The 16639-nt window shown below is 36.3% G+C and overlaps 1 long non-coding RNA gene and 1 pseudogene across 1 annotated transcript in view; both read right to left on the reverse strand.

Moving 5' to 3' along the window:
* The window catches only part of LOC134486418 (uncharacterized), a 40057-nt gene that overhangs the window by 5052 nt on the left and 18366 nt on the right, over positions 1-16639 (reverse strand). The window lies entirely within an intron of this gene.
* Positions 1686-5881, reverse strand: Hnrnph1-ps1 (heterogeneous nuclear ribonucleoprotein H1, pseudogene 1; annotated as a pseudogene).

Here is a 16639-nt window from a genome sequence, read left to right on the forward strand (position 1 = left end):
GGAAGGAAAGAGTATAAAACCTTGATTTAAGATATCTGAGAGTTTCTAAGATTCAGAAGGAATCTCAGAAAGCCTATTGTATAATAAACAAAGCATATATTTGATGGAAAATAATTCAAGTTGGAAGACTGCATAGCAGTAGTAAAATAGCATAGGACAAAATATGTGAGATAACATCACTTGACGTGTCAACATGAATGGAAAAAAATCATAAGGCCCCAATTCTAGATGAAGAGATACAGGCCAAGACAGAGTTAGAAGAGAGGGGGATTCAAGTTGGCACAGGTATAAACCACCTCATTAGTTACTCAGTAGTTCCAGTTTCAAGCAATAATACACACACACACACACACACACACACACACACACTCACACAGACACACACACACAGACACACACACACAGAGAAAAATGTAGTCATCAGATTGTACCAGTAAATTGATAAATGTGTGTGTGTGTGTGTGTGTGTGTGTGTGTGTGTGTGTGTGTGTCCCAGACTACTACACATGTAGAGGTCAAAGGATAAACACGATTCACTGTTCTCATTCTGCTATATGGGTCCTCTGGATAGAACTCTGGATGTTAGAATTTTGGCAAGACCCTTATCTGCCGAATCCTGTAATCAGATCTTCTAAACATACGTTATTTTGGCATGTTTTATAATGTCAAAAATAATTAAAATAATTTGATTTAAATTATACAAAATTAGGATGTGAAAAAGACACAACCAAGCACTGACCACGTTTTATAGGAAGAAAGTGTGTTTATTAATTTAGTTTCATTTGGAAATTAATTAGTTCAACTGGAAAATTTGAACTTCTAGCAGAGGAAGCAATTAATAAATAAAATGTTCCATAATTCCCATATCATAAAATTGAGAAGGAAACAGAGGTATAGTTCCAGCCTGTAGTGATAATATTGGCAAGATATTAGTCGTAATTTAGATATAATGGGTAAGTATGCATGTAAGACGTGTAATAACCAGACATGCTTGTCCATCTAGATGAAGTGGGATAATAAGGCTGATAGTGAACCATGCCAAATCCTTGACATTTTCCAGTAGAGAATAAGGGATTATAAAGTGTTCATTTTTTTCAGGGAAGGCATTAGGCCTGAATTCTCACAGACTGAAAAATGTTTAATATAAAAATACACAACTTCAAATACATGCTAGACTGTGTGATCATCTTTTTACATGGGTGTTGTAGACGCAAACTCAGGTCTTACAGTTGTGTGACAAGAACTTTACTGATGAAGGCATATTCCAGCACTGCTATAGTATATTTAAAAAGCACTTTCAAATGAATATTTTACAATCTAAAAGTAAAAGACATACTACATAGGAAGAGTTGATAGAGGGTAATGGAAACTTCAGTAACCAATAAATAAAATGAGGAGCAATCAACAATGACTATAATAAAAGTGCACTTTACAATAATGAGCTACATCATGCACTTTTACAAAATATGTTAAAAATATCACAATTTTGAAGATACAGGAAAATATGAATCCTATATTATTTTCAATATTCAGAATGTTAAAATTATGAATGCATACATTTTTACTTTGTTTAGTGCCTAACATGGTAAATTTAATTATATATACTCTGATGTGACTAAGTTAGGGTAATTGATATATGACCTCACAATCTTGTTGCTGTGCGAACAGTTTATATCTGCCAAAGAATTTTCAAGAACCTAATAAGTTCATATGTATAGTTTCTGCTCTGTACAATAGACCTCTTGAACAAAGATTTCAAGTCTAACTGAATTTTATGACCTTTCATTACTATTTTTTTGACTTTTCAAACTGATTTCACAGGAGCCAGGAAGCTAGTATTCTATCATCTGCCTCTATGTCATCAACTTCTGTAGATTCCACATGGAACCATGATATTTGTCTTAGTTGTGACTTTTTAACTAGTTCTTCAGGTTTATCCATGATCACCAATGGCAAAACTGTTCTTTTTATGGCAGAGTAGTGTTTCATTTTGTAGTTGTCCTATGGGTTAAGCATTCCTTTGTTGGTGGACACCTAAGTTGACATAAAACTTGGACATGGTGAAGAGTGCTCTTGATAAAAATGAACCCTCATCTTCAGTATTCACTGATGGAGCTCAAGATGGATTTGTCTTTAGGTTTTAAAGAAACTTCAAAACACACTCCAAAGCTTTACCAGGTATAAAAACGTTGGTTTTCTTTAAACCATTCCTATTACTTGAATCCAATTATCTTCTCAAAATGTCTGTTCTAATAGGTGACACCTTATTATAGTCTAAATTATAATCTCTGTTCTTGATTTTCTATTGCTTTGATAAAAGCAAATTGAAGGATAAAAGGGTTTGCTGGCTGTTCAGGTTCCCGATCATCATGAACAGAAACCAGATCAGCAACCTGGAGTCAAGAACTGTAGGAAAGACCATGGAGTAATGTCTACTGTCTTAGTCTCCATTAACTGCTTAACCTGCTTTCTTATGTAATACAGAATCAGCTTCCAGGAGTGGCACTACCCAGAGAAGACTGGTACTTACCAATCTATAGATGATTGGAAAACTCCCTGTAGCTATAGCTACTGGCCAATCTGACGGAGGCAATTTGTGAATTGAGATCCCCTCTTAACAGGTAAATCTAGTTTGTGTTGAGTTGAAAAATAGCACAATTTCTCTGATAATTGGTGTAATTAGAAATTTTTATAGACTCATTTTCTAATTATATATTTTCATGGAGTAATGGCAATCCATGTCTTTATGCATTTTCATATAAGTGCCTTTATTTCTACAATGTTTTATTTTTTCATGTATTTGGCCTATAAGCCATTATTAGATTGTAATTTACAATACTTATTACAATTATTTGCGCATCTTTACAAACTCCCTATTTTATCCATTGCTATGAAAAAGGCCTTCTTGGTTTTAACAATCCCCTTCACTCTGCTTTGATTTTATATACCATACTTTTGAAAGTATATAAAAGTATATTAATCTGAAATACCACCTCTACTTTTTCTTCTAATCATGTTATCACAATGGTCTTACAGTCATGATTATACAGATTTGAAATGAGGTTTTTATGATGTGTTGAATTTCATTTTCCCAGTAGGAATAACTAGTTGCTCCATGATGAATATGAAATTTGGGTGTCTTTGTTAAAGGTATTTTTTGCTGTAATGTGTGTGTTTACTTTTGTTTTTGTTTGTTTGGTTGGTTTTGTCTCTTTTTTTGGTTTAAAAAGAAGATTTATTTGACAAGGTTCATTTAGTGCAGTACACCTAAAAGTAAATCACAGTACAGTGAATGACTTAAATCAAGGCCTCAGAATTTCATACACAAGACCAAAACCCTAAAAAGTAATTGTCTTGTGTCTCAAAATTTCCCCATTAACTTGGAAAAAGGAAAAAGAGCTTTAAACTCACATGCCTTACAGGTCATCAAATGAATTTGGAATTGACAAATATGCCAGATATTTCACTTTTAATTGTAGACACAGCTCCTCGCATGTCTCTTCAACTTGCATCAATAGTGTTCAATGTATGTATGTATATATAAGAGCAACATTTAACATAATTCAACTGCTTTAACCTAAATACACTTTCTGCTTACCTACACCCTACAGTAACAGTTGAAGTTACTCAACTTTGCCCTATCATCCTGGGTGACTGCTCTGTTCAACACTGAACCTTCTTTGAGTGATGCCAATGCTCACTTAAGAGAGCAGGCATAAAACCACAAGGCTGGATTGGAAAAACTGTTAAAATGAAGGGTTTGAAAAGAAATTCTTTTTGACCAAGAGTCAGTGATCAGAATCAATTACATTCCCTGTCCATCACTCATACTAGACATGTTAGACACCATCCAATTCCACTCACGCCCATAGATGCATGGCTTCCCGTACTATAGTAGTTGCTGTTCACTGCTCCTTGACCACTTATGCAATGTTTGATTGAAAATCACTGGAGTTTTCCTGTAAAATTTGGTCGTATCCGCTCACACTGCTCTTTGGCACTCTAGCCACCTCCCTAACCATCACTCAGCTGCTGGCTGGCTGGGCCACCATAACTGGACTGGTTTGGCAAACCCATGCCTCCTAGCATTTGGCTTCCTTAAGCACTGCTGCTTGCTCCTGATGTAGAATTCAAGAAGAGGTCCACATAGCTATGTTGCATATTTGCTTTATCTTTTGAACTAGCTGCAACAGCATATTCATAGGTTGCAAACTCAACATCTGCTTCACCAGTTACTATGCTATCAAGACCAATTTCAAAATGTATTGTCACAGGGTTGAGTGGTGAAAAAAATTATAAATGTCATCCTCAGTAGCTCTGTATGGTAATCCCTGCATGTGTAAACAGTGTCCCATTGTACTCTGGAAAGTAGAAACCACCATCCCCTTTCTGTGGTCAGATATTCCTGAAAAACAATAACTGAGGTCTCTTCCAAATCTATCTGAACCAAATCCATAGCCATCACTATAGTCACTATAATCATCATAGTCTCCATAGCTTCTACCATAAGTACCATGCATCATCTTCTCAAAGCCAGCTCCTCTGCCAATACTGTTATACCCTCTCAGCCCCAGGTCTGTCATAGGGACCTGGCCACTGCATGGCCATAAGTTTTCATGGTGGATCATATTGAGTTCTAACTTCAGCTCAACTGCTCTTAAATATTTCAATATACCCGTCCCCTATTCTTTTTTTGTGGTTCTTTAGAGCCTTTTCAGCTATTTCCTGTGAAGCAAACTGCATGAAGGCCTCCCCGTACTCCTCCTCTGGAAGTCCACCAGCAATGTTATCCCATTTGGTATGATTTCCAGTTCTGAGAAGAACTGAATAATTTCTTCCTTGCTACCTCCAGAAGCCATACAAAGCCATCATCGGGCCGTGTCAGGACAATTGGCACCAGTATGCTTTAACACCCATTCCATTCCCATGCTGTTTGACTTGAATACTTCAACATATCTGTGTCACATAGTTTCTCTTTTTTCAAGGCCAATTTGACTTCATCTTCTGATTCAAGTTCAACAAATGTCTCGTCACTTGGTCTGCCTTCTCTGGTAGAGAGGAAATGAATACTTTGAGCTCCGTTTTGAATTTTGTAGTCAGAAAAAATAATGCTGCATTTTGTCTTTGAAGCAGGACCAGGGCAAGCCCAGTACCTTCCCCATGAAGCCCTCTCCCCCTTCTGCTTCCAGCGTCATCGTTCCTTCGCCGGTCCTGGCGTCGAAACAGACTGCAGGGCTCCTCACAAAGTCTCAGTGTGGCTGAACAGAAAAATATACTTTTGGGTCTTTTAAGCTGTAACATTGACCTGTGACTATTTTTATGATCAACCCATACTGTATTGGTTACTAAAGCTTCAAAATATTTTAAACTTGGATAACATAGTTCATACTTTGTTCATTTTACTTAAGATAACATATACTCTACAAGATTAGGCACATCCTCTCTACATATGTGCCTGCTACATGTGTGCCGGGGGCCATAGACCAGCCCCTGTATGCTCTTCGGTAATTGGATTAGTCTCTGGGAACTCTGTGTGGTCCAGGTTAGTTGGTACTGTTGTTCTTCTGTGGGGTCGGCATCTAGTTCAGCGTTCGTTCTTTCCCACAACTCTTCCACAGGGTGACTTAGGGATTGCTTGGTAGGTAGATGGGGGTGCATACTCTTAGAGGCAAAGAAGATGGGGGATGGGGTGAAGAACTCTGGGAGGAGAGACTGGGCAAGCGGGGCAATGTTTGAAGTGTAAATAAAACAACTTAATAAAAGGAGGAAGAGGAGGAGGAGGAGGAAGAGAAGCAGATGAAGGAGGAGGAGGAGAAGGGAAAGGGGAAGGGAAAGGGGAAAGGGAAGGAGAAGGGGACTTCCCTTTATCAGCTGGAGAAGTTTTCTGGTAAAATTTTTAGTGTTGCTCCTATATACTGTCTTAACAGCTGCAAATAGTGATTCCTTGACCTCTTTGCTATTTCTTTCCCCTTGATCTTCTTTTGTTGTCTTATTGCTCTAGCTAGAACTTCAAGTTCTACATTAAATAGAAATGAGGAGAGTGGGCATCCTTGTTTTGTCTCTGATTTTAGTGGGATTGCTTCAAGTTTCTCTCCATTTAGTTTGATGTTGACTACTGGTTTACTGTATATTTTACTATGCTTAGCTATGTGCCTTGAATTCCTGATCTCTCCAATACTTTTAACATGAAAATGTGTTTTATTTCATCAAATGGTTTATTTTCAGCATCTAATGAGTTGACGATGTGATTTTTTTCTTTCAGTTTATTTAAATAGTGGAGTACATTAATGGATTTTCATATATTGAACCATCCCTGGAATGAAGCCTACTTGATCATGGTGTATAATGATTTGATGTGTTCTTGGATTCAGTTTGCAAGAATTTTATTGAGTATTTTGTATTGATATTCACAAGTGAAATTGGTCTGAAGTTTATTTGTTGGGTTCTTGTGTGGTTTAGGTATCATAGTAATTGTGGCTTTATAGAATGAATTAGGTAGTGTTCTTTTGTTTCTGTTTTATGGAACAGTTTGAGGAGTGTTGGTATCAGCTATTCTTTGATCATCTGATAAAATTCTGCACTAAAGCCATCTGGCTCTGGACTTTTCTTTGGTTGGGAGGCTTTTAATGATTCCTTTTGTTTCCTTAGGGTATGTGGTCCTGTTTAGCTTACCTGCTCTTGATTTAACTTTGGTATTTGATTTCTTTCTAGAAAATCATCAATTTTGAATTTTCCAGTTTTGTTGAGTATAAGCTTTTGTAATAGGATCTGATGATTCTTTGGATTTCCTCAGTTTCTGTTGTTATGTCTTCCTTTTCATTTCTGATTTTGCTAATTTATATACTGTCTCTGAGTCCTTTAGTTAGTTCAGTTAGGGGTTTATCTATCAGGTTATCTATCAGGTTGATTTTCTTGAAGAACCAGCTTTTGGTTTTGTTGATTTGGGGTATCAATCGCTTTGTTTCTGTTTGGTTGATTTCAGCCCTAAGTTTGATTATTTTGTGCCATCTACTCCTCATGGGTATGTTTTCTTCTTTTTGTTCTAGAGCTCTCATGTTGCCAAAAGCCAAACAATGCAATCAATAACATGGGATATAGAATTAAATAGAGAATTCACAACAGAGAAATGTCGATCGTCTGAGAAGCATTTAAAGAAATGTTCAAAGTCCTTAGCGATCACGGAAATGCAAATCAAAAGGACCCTGAGATTCTGCCTTATACCAATCAGAATGGCTAAGATCAAAACTCAGGTGACAGCACATGTTGACGAGGATGTCGAGACAGAGGAACACTCCTCCATTGCTGGTGGGATTGCAAACTGGTACAACCACTCTAAAAATCAATCTGGAGGTTCCTCAGAAAATTGGAAATAGACCTATCTGAAGACCCAACTATACCACTCTTGCATATATACAGAAAAGATGCCCCACCATGCCACAGGTACATGTGTTCCACTATGTGCATAGCTGCCTTATTTGTGATAGCCAGAAGCTAGAAACAATCCAGATTTTTCACAATGGAAGAATGGATACAGAAAAATGTGGTTCCTTTACACAATGGAATACTACTTGGCTATTAAGAACTAGAACATCATTCATTTTGCTAGCAAATGAATGGAGAAAGAAAATATCATCTTGAGTGATGTAACTCAGACCTAAAAGGACATGTATGGTATGTACTCACTAATATGTAGATATTAGCCAAAAATGTACAAAATACCCAGGATGCAGTCCACAGAACTCAAGAAGGTTAACAAGCTGAAGAGCCCAAGTGAGATGTCTCAATTCCACTTGGGAGGAAGAAGAAAGCAATCACAGAGAGTAGAGGAAAGTAGCGACCTGGGTGGAAATGGAGACAGTGAGGAGGAAAGGTGGAAACATCATCAGGTATTGGGTAGATGGGGGAACAGGACTGAAGCCCTGGGGGCCAACAGAAAGAATGGAAATAGGAAACCTTAGCAGTTAAGAGGAGGGGTACCTTCTAGAATATAACAGAGAACTGTGAGGTAAGAAACTTTCAGGACTCAAAGGGAGAGACCTTAGATGAAATGCCCTACATCGGGGAAAGGGAACTTGTAGAATCCACCTTCATTAAAAAGACAAGGCATCAAGAGGAGGGATGGGGTTGCCATCCCACAGTAAAAACCTCTGACCCAGTGTTGCTCATGTCTAAAAGACCTGCAGGAACACAAAAAGAAAGAAACTGAGGGAAAGGAGGTCCAGTGATATACCCAAATTGGTATCCATCTCAAGGGAAGACTCCAAGGCCTGACACTATTACTAATGCTATGTTTTACTTTCACTCAGGATCCTAGCTTGGCTGCCCTGCAAGAGGCCAAACAAGTAGCAGAAAGAGTCAGATGCAGATATTTACACCCAACAGAATCTGTGGACTCCTGTGTTTGAATTAGGGAAAATCTGAAAGAAGCTGAGGAAGAGGGTGACCCCATAGGAAGACCAGCAGTCTCATCTAACTTGAGATCTCGCAGACACTCAGCCACCAACCAGGCAGCATACACCAGTCGATACAAGGCCCCTAACACATATACAACAGAGGACTGCCTGGTCTGACCTCAGTGAAGGAAGATGCAACTAACCCTAGAGAGAAGTGAAGGTCCATGGAGTGGGGAGGTCTGGTGAGGTGGGGGTAGGAGGTGGAGACATCCTGTTGGAGATGGGGGAGAAGGTATGGGATGAGGAATTCAGAGGGCAGACTGAGAGTAGGATAATGACTAGACTGTAAAAAATAGATTAAAGAAAAATAATAAAAAAACAAAAATTTACTTTTATCTATTTCCTTTTATAACTACATATATTTCATAGGTTAAAAGTAATTAAAATATCATATAAAATGTTCAAGGCTTCTAAACTTTTTTCTGTGTCTGTCTTATGCAAAATAAGGGAATTAAAATCAGTGATAATGTCAAAACAAAACCTGTACAACAGAAACACCAGTAGACATGCTAAGAGGAGAACAACCATGGGGCCCCTGCCCTAGACAAAGAGCAAATAAGTACTACTAATTGAGAGCAAATTAATCTTTGACAGTAATGAGTCCCATAACTGTTTAACTAATATAAAGTGGTCAGCTCTAAACTCATATATATAAAAGTAACACCGAACAGATTTTGCAGATTTATGTATATGTGCATTAATAACCAATAATAAGAGGCTACCAATTTGATTTACAAGATACTTGAAAGATAAAAATTTTAAATTGATTTAATGTAAGTGTGATCATATAATTTAACCTCTAACCAAACTCTGATGAACTCAGTTGATGTCATTCTATGAATAACAAACATTTACTTATGTTTTATATATTTAAGAGATTTATTTTTAGTTATGTTTGTATGTGTGTGTATAATTCTGTGTATGAGACTATGCATATGTGTGTAGTACCTGTGGAGGTCATAAGACAGTATCCGACCATTTGGAGTTGGACTTACTAAGAACTAAAATGGAGTCCTCTTTTAAGTAAAGTATATGTATTCGTAAGTGTAGCGCCATCTATACAACCCTAAATTTATATTTAATTTTCATCAAATTTATATTGTTATATTTGCTGATTTTAGTCAATTTTTATAAATAAGGCAAACAAGTTTGTCATTAATAGCATAAAATGAATAACCTTTGAGGATCTAAGAAATGAATTAGCACTCTATCAATGCTTTCAAACCTTTAATTGACACTGTTTTTCAGATTTTCTATACCCTATCATATAAACAAAATTAAATGTATGGGTCCACATATGTTGTTAATTCCATACTAACACACAGTATTTTGAAAACACTATATCAAAGTGGTAAAGAATTCAAGTCATATTCATGATGGCTTATTTAAATAACTCTTTGGTGGCCTCCAGTCATTATGGTGACTTGAAATGAAAAGAAAATGATGCCCTGATTCCTATGACATTCTCCCCTTCCAATCTTGTATTAAATCTCACAAACGAAAAACCAAACATTCACAATGATAATTAAGAAGAAAAAAAGGCATTAGATACTAGTTGTATTTCTACATTGTGTCTGGTTTAGTCATTTTTGTATGTACAATCTGGAGAGTGTCCCCAAAATACTACTGCATGTTGTAAAAATTCAATTTCAGGGATAGGAGAAATGTAACTGACACTGGTATTTACCTACACTGTATATAGTGATCTAATTAAGATGTTACATTTCAAATAATTTTGATAATGAGTTTAAGTGCATAGAACATAGCCTCACTAATTTTATAAATCTAAGGTACTCCTATGATCATTTTCATCTCCCTTACAAAAATTTAAATTCAGAAAATGTATTGCATGCTTCTCAATAAAGAACAAAACTCTACCCTGAAGCTATCTCCCTACATTCATAGTACAATGTACCACCCCATATATGTTGAATTTCAAGTCTACACGAGTGACTTTTTATACAATGCCCAGATATAGATAACTATTAGCTAGCAAAAGGGGGAAAAGTGGACCCTAGAAAGCATAACAATCAGTAATTATGTTTTAAGCTTTAGTACCCTTAGATTTGGAGCTTATGTGACAGGTCTGTATCAACAAGTACTGAATTATTTATATAGTTTAGGATTTCGTGAGTGTGGAATATCTAAACAGGGTCCTGATCAAAGAGTTAGGTAGACTCACTATTGAAAGTTATACGTACAAATAGGTTATCATCTGGGCACTAGAACCAGAAGTGGACGGCTGTGGTTAAATCGCTGTTATTCACTCTCCTACAGGAAACATCCACAGCAACTTAGGACTCAGAGAAAACTTCTCTTAAGTGTTTCTGCTGCTTAGGTTGTCCATCTTCCTTTATGCATGGACATGAATATTCTATAATTTCACTGCTGAATCACTAGCACTCATTTTCACCTTTTTTAAGACAGAGGTAGCATTCCAATTTTATTTTCAACATATTTTTAACTTTAAGGTTCATCCATCAATCTTATCACTGAAAGAGAAAAAAGAGTGAGAAGAGACAGGACTACTAGATAAATAACCCTGGGAATTCCTTCTCATGTTTTCTTGAAACATTCCCAATATAGTTCTAACTTTAAAAGTCATATAAAAAAGTGCATCTCAGGGGAGAGTACTATGTGCATAAGGGTTTAATTGATTGTCAAAATATCATATGGTTTAAACTACCATGACAACTATTTGGTTTTTGTCTGATTTAATAGAGATTCATAGTCTAACATTTATACAATCATCAGTCCTATAGTCACATAAAGAAAAAAACCAAGGGCATTGCTGAGGTGAGAGTGTTATATGGGCAAGATAATGATGAGTTTGAACATTCCTCTATCCTCTACCTCTTGTTTGGTAAAGTGCAGCTTACAAGTACCATACTGTTGATCACTCTAAGGAATTTACTAAGGACAGATTACTTTTGGAAGTAGCAAGGTGGGCAGAGGAATAATAGAAAAGTTGGCAGAGGATAATTCTTTAAATATGAGCAGTGGGCCAGCAATGAGACAGAACTAGGGTGTGCGGGGGAGCAGGTGGGTGGGCATCTTGGCTGGGGATGGGGTAGAACATGAATCATGACTATATCTTGATAAAATTGACTGCAAATAACTAATTGTCTCCTAAATATGAGAAAAATTAAATGGCATAAGGAACTGTTTTCTCAGTGCTACAAAACAATTTACTTACCAGATTTGAGTACTGATAATTTTAAAAATATTGGTTTTCCTAAAAACATACCCATAAGAAACATGCTATTCATATAAACATGGAAAAATTCTCTTTTTGTCATATTTAATGATTGTTATACATATATTTTTGTTTTATAGTTGGGAAATTTTGGAAAAACTTGACTTAAAAATCACTATGAATAAGTAGGGGATGACATTTAATACTCATTCTTATAAGCTTATAAGTTTATGACGGATATGTCAATTTCAAAGCCCCCTTAATAAAAAAAATCATAATAAATTTATTTCATAAAAATATTATCAGAGATTACATGTGTTTATGTAATCTAAGAACTCAGAAATGAAAGCAGAAAGATCAGGTATTTAAAGGCTAGTCACAGCTACATAGAAAATTTGAAGCCAGTCTTACTACATGAAATTCTGTGTCAAAAAAGAAAGAATGAATAAATATATAAAATAACAGACTTAGGAGACCAGGGAACTATAGAAAAATGAATATTTCTTAGGGATGTGGTTCAGAGTTAGAACACATGCTAAGAATTCATCCATCTAGTATTGATGGCTTCAATCAAGCAAAAGAGAAGGAAGACAGAAAAAAGAGGGAGAGAAGGAAAGTTTAGCATGTAAGTCTAAGGAACATCATCCAATTTTTATGCTGAAAATAAAATGCTGAGTTGTGCAGAATTAAGACAGGACATACAGAATACAATAATGATCTGTGGAAACTTTCTGCGGAGTCTGTTAACATTCTTCCTTTCCTTCCTAGTGGGCGTCCATAAAATGTTTGTGATCGTGTTTCAGGGAAGACAGGCTGGAGAAGGTCAGAGTAACCTTGCTTCTGCAGGTTTCTCAATTGAAAATGTGCTACTTTTGGGAATATTTCCCACGCCGCAACCATTATAGTGCTCTTCACTGTTCTAACAAAAGCTTGTAAGTTTTGTGCTGTTCCCCACAATTGTAATTTTATTTAGTATTTCAAATAACACTGTTTTCTGAATAATATTCATTGTCTTACTAAAAATGATAAAAGGCATAAGAATTCTTCTCTCAGATCAAACAACTTTTAATAATTGAAACAATAGTAATTAAGATTAAGAAAACCTTGTCAGACATCAATGGGAGGAAAGGCCCTTGGTCCTGTTAAGGTTCTATGCCCTAGTATAGGGAAATGCCAGGGTGGGGAGACAGACTGGATTGGGTGGATGGGTCGGGGAATACTCTCTTGGAGGAAGGGGGTACGGGATGGGATAGGCAGGTTTTGGAGGGGAAAACGGGAGGGGATAATATTTGAATTGTAGATGAAAAAATCCAATAAAAAATCGAAAAAAAATGTGAGGAAAAATTAATACATTTCAAGTGGTTCATACAGTCACTAATTTTATATTGTACTTTCCAAAGTAAATTACTAGGTCTCAAGTACTACCAAAATTTTAATTACCGAAATTATTTGTGTCTTTAAGATAAAAATGTGTCTATACTATATTTGCAACCATCATATCATAGCAGAACCAGTTGAGAATTTTACTACTAGAGTTACATGACAAAATGTAACATAAACTACAGTTTCTTTTGTCTCAACATTCATTATTTCAGTACTTTCACAATCCATGAATATTGATTATTAAAAGTCAAGAACAGCATCTTAATTCTAGTGGTCTCATTATTTATATACTAGCAATTCTTTATTATACTATTCATATGTATAATAGAAATGTTTCACAATGATAAATAAATAAATAAATAAATAAATAAATAAATAAATAAATAAGAAGAAAGTCAGACCCAAAAGTCCTTTTCTGGTATTTTGAAAGCTTATTAACTGCTAGGAAAAGTGATCCCATTGAGTGTCCTTTGGGTTGCTGTGTCCTTTCAGCTCTAATGTGTACTGATCCTTAGAATACTAATGTGTTGTCTGAGAGTACGTATTGAAGAAAAAGACTACCTATACTTCCAGAAGCAGCTGCAACACACACTGATGACCACAGTGTGGGGAACAGGCTGTCATTCCCTTCATCAGCACGATGTGTCAGGAAAGATGAGTGGGGACTAGCATACGGAGTGGAAGCAGTGGAAGGCGGTGAGTCATGCTCTCATCTCAACATCTAAAAATAATCACAGCATATTAAAAGAACATATTTCCTTCCATAAAAATGAGGACCTTTTTTTTATACCTATATGTCTGTAATTTTCCACTTCCAAACACTATTCCATTGGCACGGGCTTATACCCATCTAAATATTAGCTATTATCCAAAGAAGCCAGGGGATCTATTTAAATTGTGGCACCTATGTAGACCATTCTCAATGCAGACTGAGCAATCAGTTGGTTGTCAGGGATATCCTTTGAAATCACGTTAAGAGAAGGCAACATAATTCAGAGAGCTTGAGACCCACAAGAGGTCATTCAGAGTTAAAATAATTTTGCACCCTCCATCAAAATCTACATCTTGGTCTTTATATTCATACAAAGGGGAAGGAGACAGATTTCCCTTTTCCTTGTTATCTCAGCAATAAATCTGCCATTATTGAAGATCAAACTCTGAATGGATTTTGAAGGAACACTAAAGAACAAAGGAACATGCCTGGAAATGTAAAATACATGTACAATCTGCATCTACAATCACAGGTTATTTCTGAAACTAAGTTGATCTGAAATATCCTTATACTTGTACTGCAAAATACAGATGTGGACAGGAGCTTAAAGGTTTGTTTGTTGCTGCTGTTTGCTTATTTGTTTGTGTTTTGTTGTTTTGATTTTTTTCGTTTTACATATGTGAAAGAAAAAAATGGAGAGAGGGGAGGCATGTTGAAGTGAAGGACAAAGGAAAAGGGGAGAGGGGGAAAAGAGAGTCTTACATTAAACTTCATCAAATATTGTTTCCATCCCTTGCTTTGCTGTATCATATAACCAAGTGTTCACTTTGTCGGAATAGCTGCTGGGGAAAAGTTCAATCAATACAATAAAGATATTTCAACATGGAGAAAATGTCAGAGCCTTGGGGACTTGATTGGAGATGCAGATGTTTGCTAATTACGTTTATAAGGGAGTAAGGTTAATCAATCCTATGCCATGGATGCCATTCCTAAAGAAGCAGCTGTCCCTACTCACTGCTGTCTGGGTAAGAACATGTCCTACCCCTCAGTCTCTGTTTAGCTTTTAAATGCTTGCTCTGCTTCTAAATTTTAGTCATCTCATACAATAATCTTTCAAAGATGTTATCAATAATTCACACCATAGATAATGCTGGTTACTACATTACAGTAGAACTGTAGACACAGAACATCCCACAATTGAGCAAAACAAAGGAACCAAATCTAACCACTGATCCAATATATGCCCCAGACTCAGGTGATCGCTCATCCTTGTTTATCTCCTTTTCTTGGAAAGTTCACTCTTCTTGACTTTTCCTATACGCTGTAAGGCCTCCTTTTGGTTTCAAGTACATGACAAAGAGAACTGACTGGACTGCTATGATCCAGTTGCTGAGCTGAAAAGCTTCCTAGGACACGTTTTTGCTTTTGTTTTTTAAAAAAAGAAATCTTTAAAACAAAGACATACAAATGATTCAAGTCATATTTGCAGTGAGGAGCAGATAGGAGAGTTAACCTTCCACAGGCAATTATAATTACCACAGTATGCCGAGTTCATCTACTAGGGCATCCATATCAGTGAGATCACAGCCTCTATGCAATACCTTATTTACACCTCATAGGGAGTATTGTGTCCACTTCAAGGCATTTCTCGTTATTTATAACAATGAATAATTCAGAACCTCATAATAGTTGGAGCTAGGGCCTTGACAGACTAACAGCCACATTTTTTTTGAAGAAAATCATACCAAATCTAGCCATGAAAATGATTCTGTGTCTTTGCTCATTCTTCTCATTCGTTGTTCCATTTTATATATCTGCATTACATAAAGGACAACTGACACTTAATATTAAGTGTATTAGTTGCTTGCATACATTTATTCTTACTGACAAAGTACTCAGAAGCAAACAGCATAAAGATATAAAGGGCTGTTGCAGTTTCCATGAGCATCAGAGTAATCTGGAGTGGTACATATCAGTGGTGTTTACCTTGAATTTAAAATTTTAGATCGTAATTCGTTCTACTTCTCTGGAGAAAGGTTAAAATTACCATTAGTATTCAACTCTATGATACAGTTGCACTTTTATATAAAGCTTGATATTCTACCCTTTCTCTCTAAACATACTCTTGTAATGTGAAAGACTCAGGCTTGGGGCGGTACTCTGAGAGCCATATGGGTATTACAGCATGTGTGTGTGTGTTCCTTAAGTCAAAACTACAACATCACACAACACACACACACACACACACACACACACACACACACACAGGAGAGAAAGAGAGAGAGAGACAGAGACAGAGACAGAGAGACAGAGAGAGACAGAGAGAGACAGAGAGACAGAGACAGAGACACAGAGACAGAGACACAGAGACAGAGACACAGAGAGAGACACAGAGAGATATAGAGTCAGAGACAAAGATAGAATGTAAGCCTGAAGGGGGTGGATATTTCAGGCTTTAAAGTGACAATATTAATCTGTCAACAAAATAAGACCTCATTCAGTTGATACTATTATCATGGGGCAATGATGCCATGAAATGGAAACATTACAACTCTATGAAAATATTCTTTTTCTTAGAAAAAATGGCACCCACATCAAGAAAGATATGACCACTAAACTACAATAGTCGAGTGGTGTCAAACATGCTTGCTATTGGTAAGTGCAGTGGCCATTAAGACATCCAACAACAATTAGAATATCAACAAGCACCTGAAAAATCAACTTCCTTCCTTCCTTCCTTTTCTCACCAAGGTTTCAGGTCTTAGTAAATCATATCTACAGTCATCAAATTCTGCAAAAATACCTTCAAATATTTTAGTTCTTTTCTTATAAAGTATAAAGATGCTTTACACACAATTTGTAAAGTCATGGTGTGAATTTGTTTTATCCCTTTCT

The sequence above is a fragment of the Rattus norvegicus genome, chromosome 3 (assembly GCF_036323735.1).
Source record: "Rattus norvegicus strain BN/NHsdMcwi chromosome 3, GRCr8, whole genome shotgun sequence".
Classification (NCBI taxonomy): domain Eukaryota; kingdom Metazoa; phylum Chordata; class Mammalia; order Rodentia; family Muridae; genus Rattus; species Rattus norvegicus.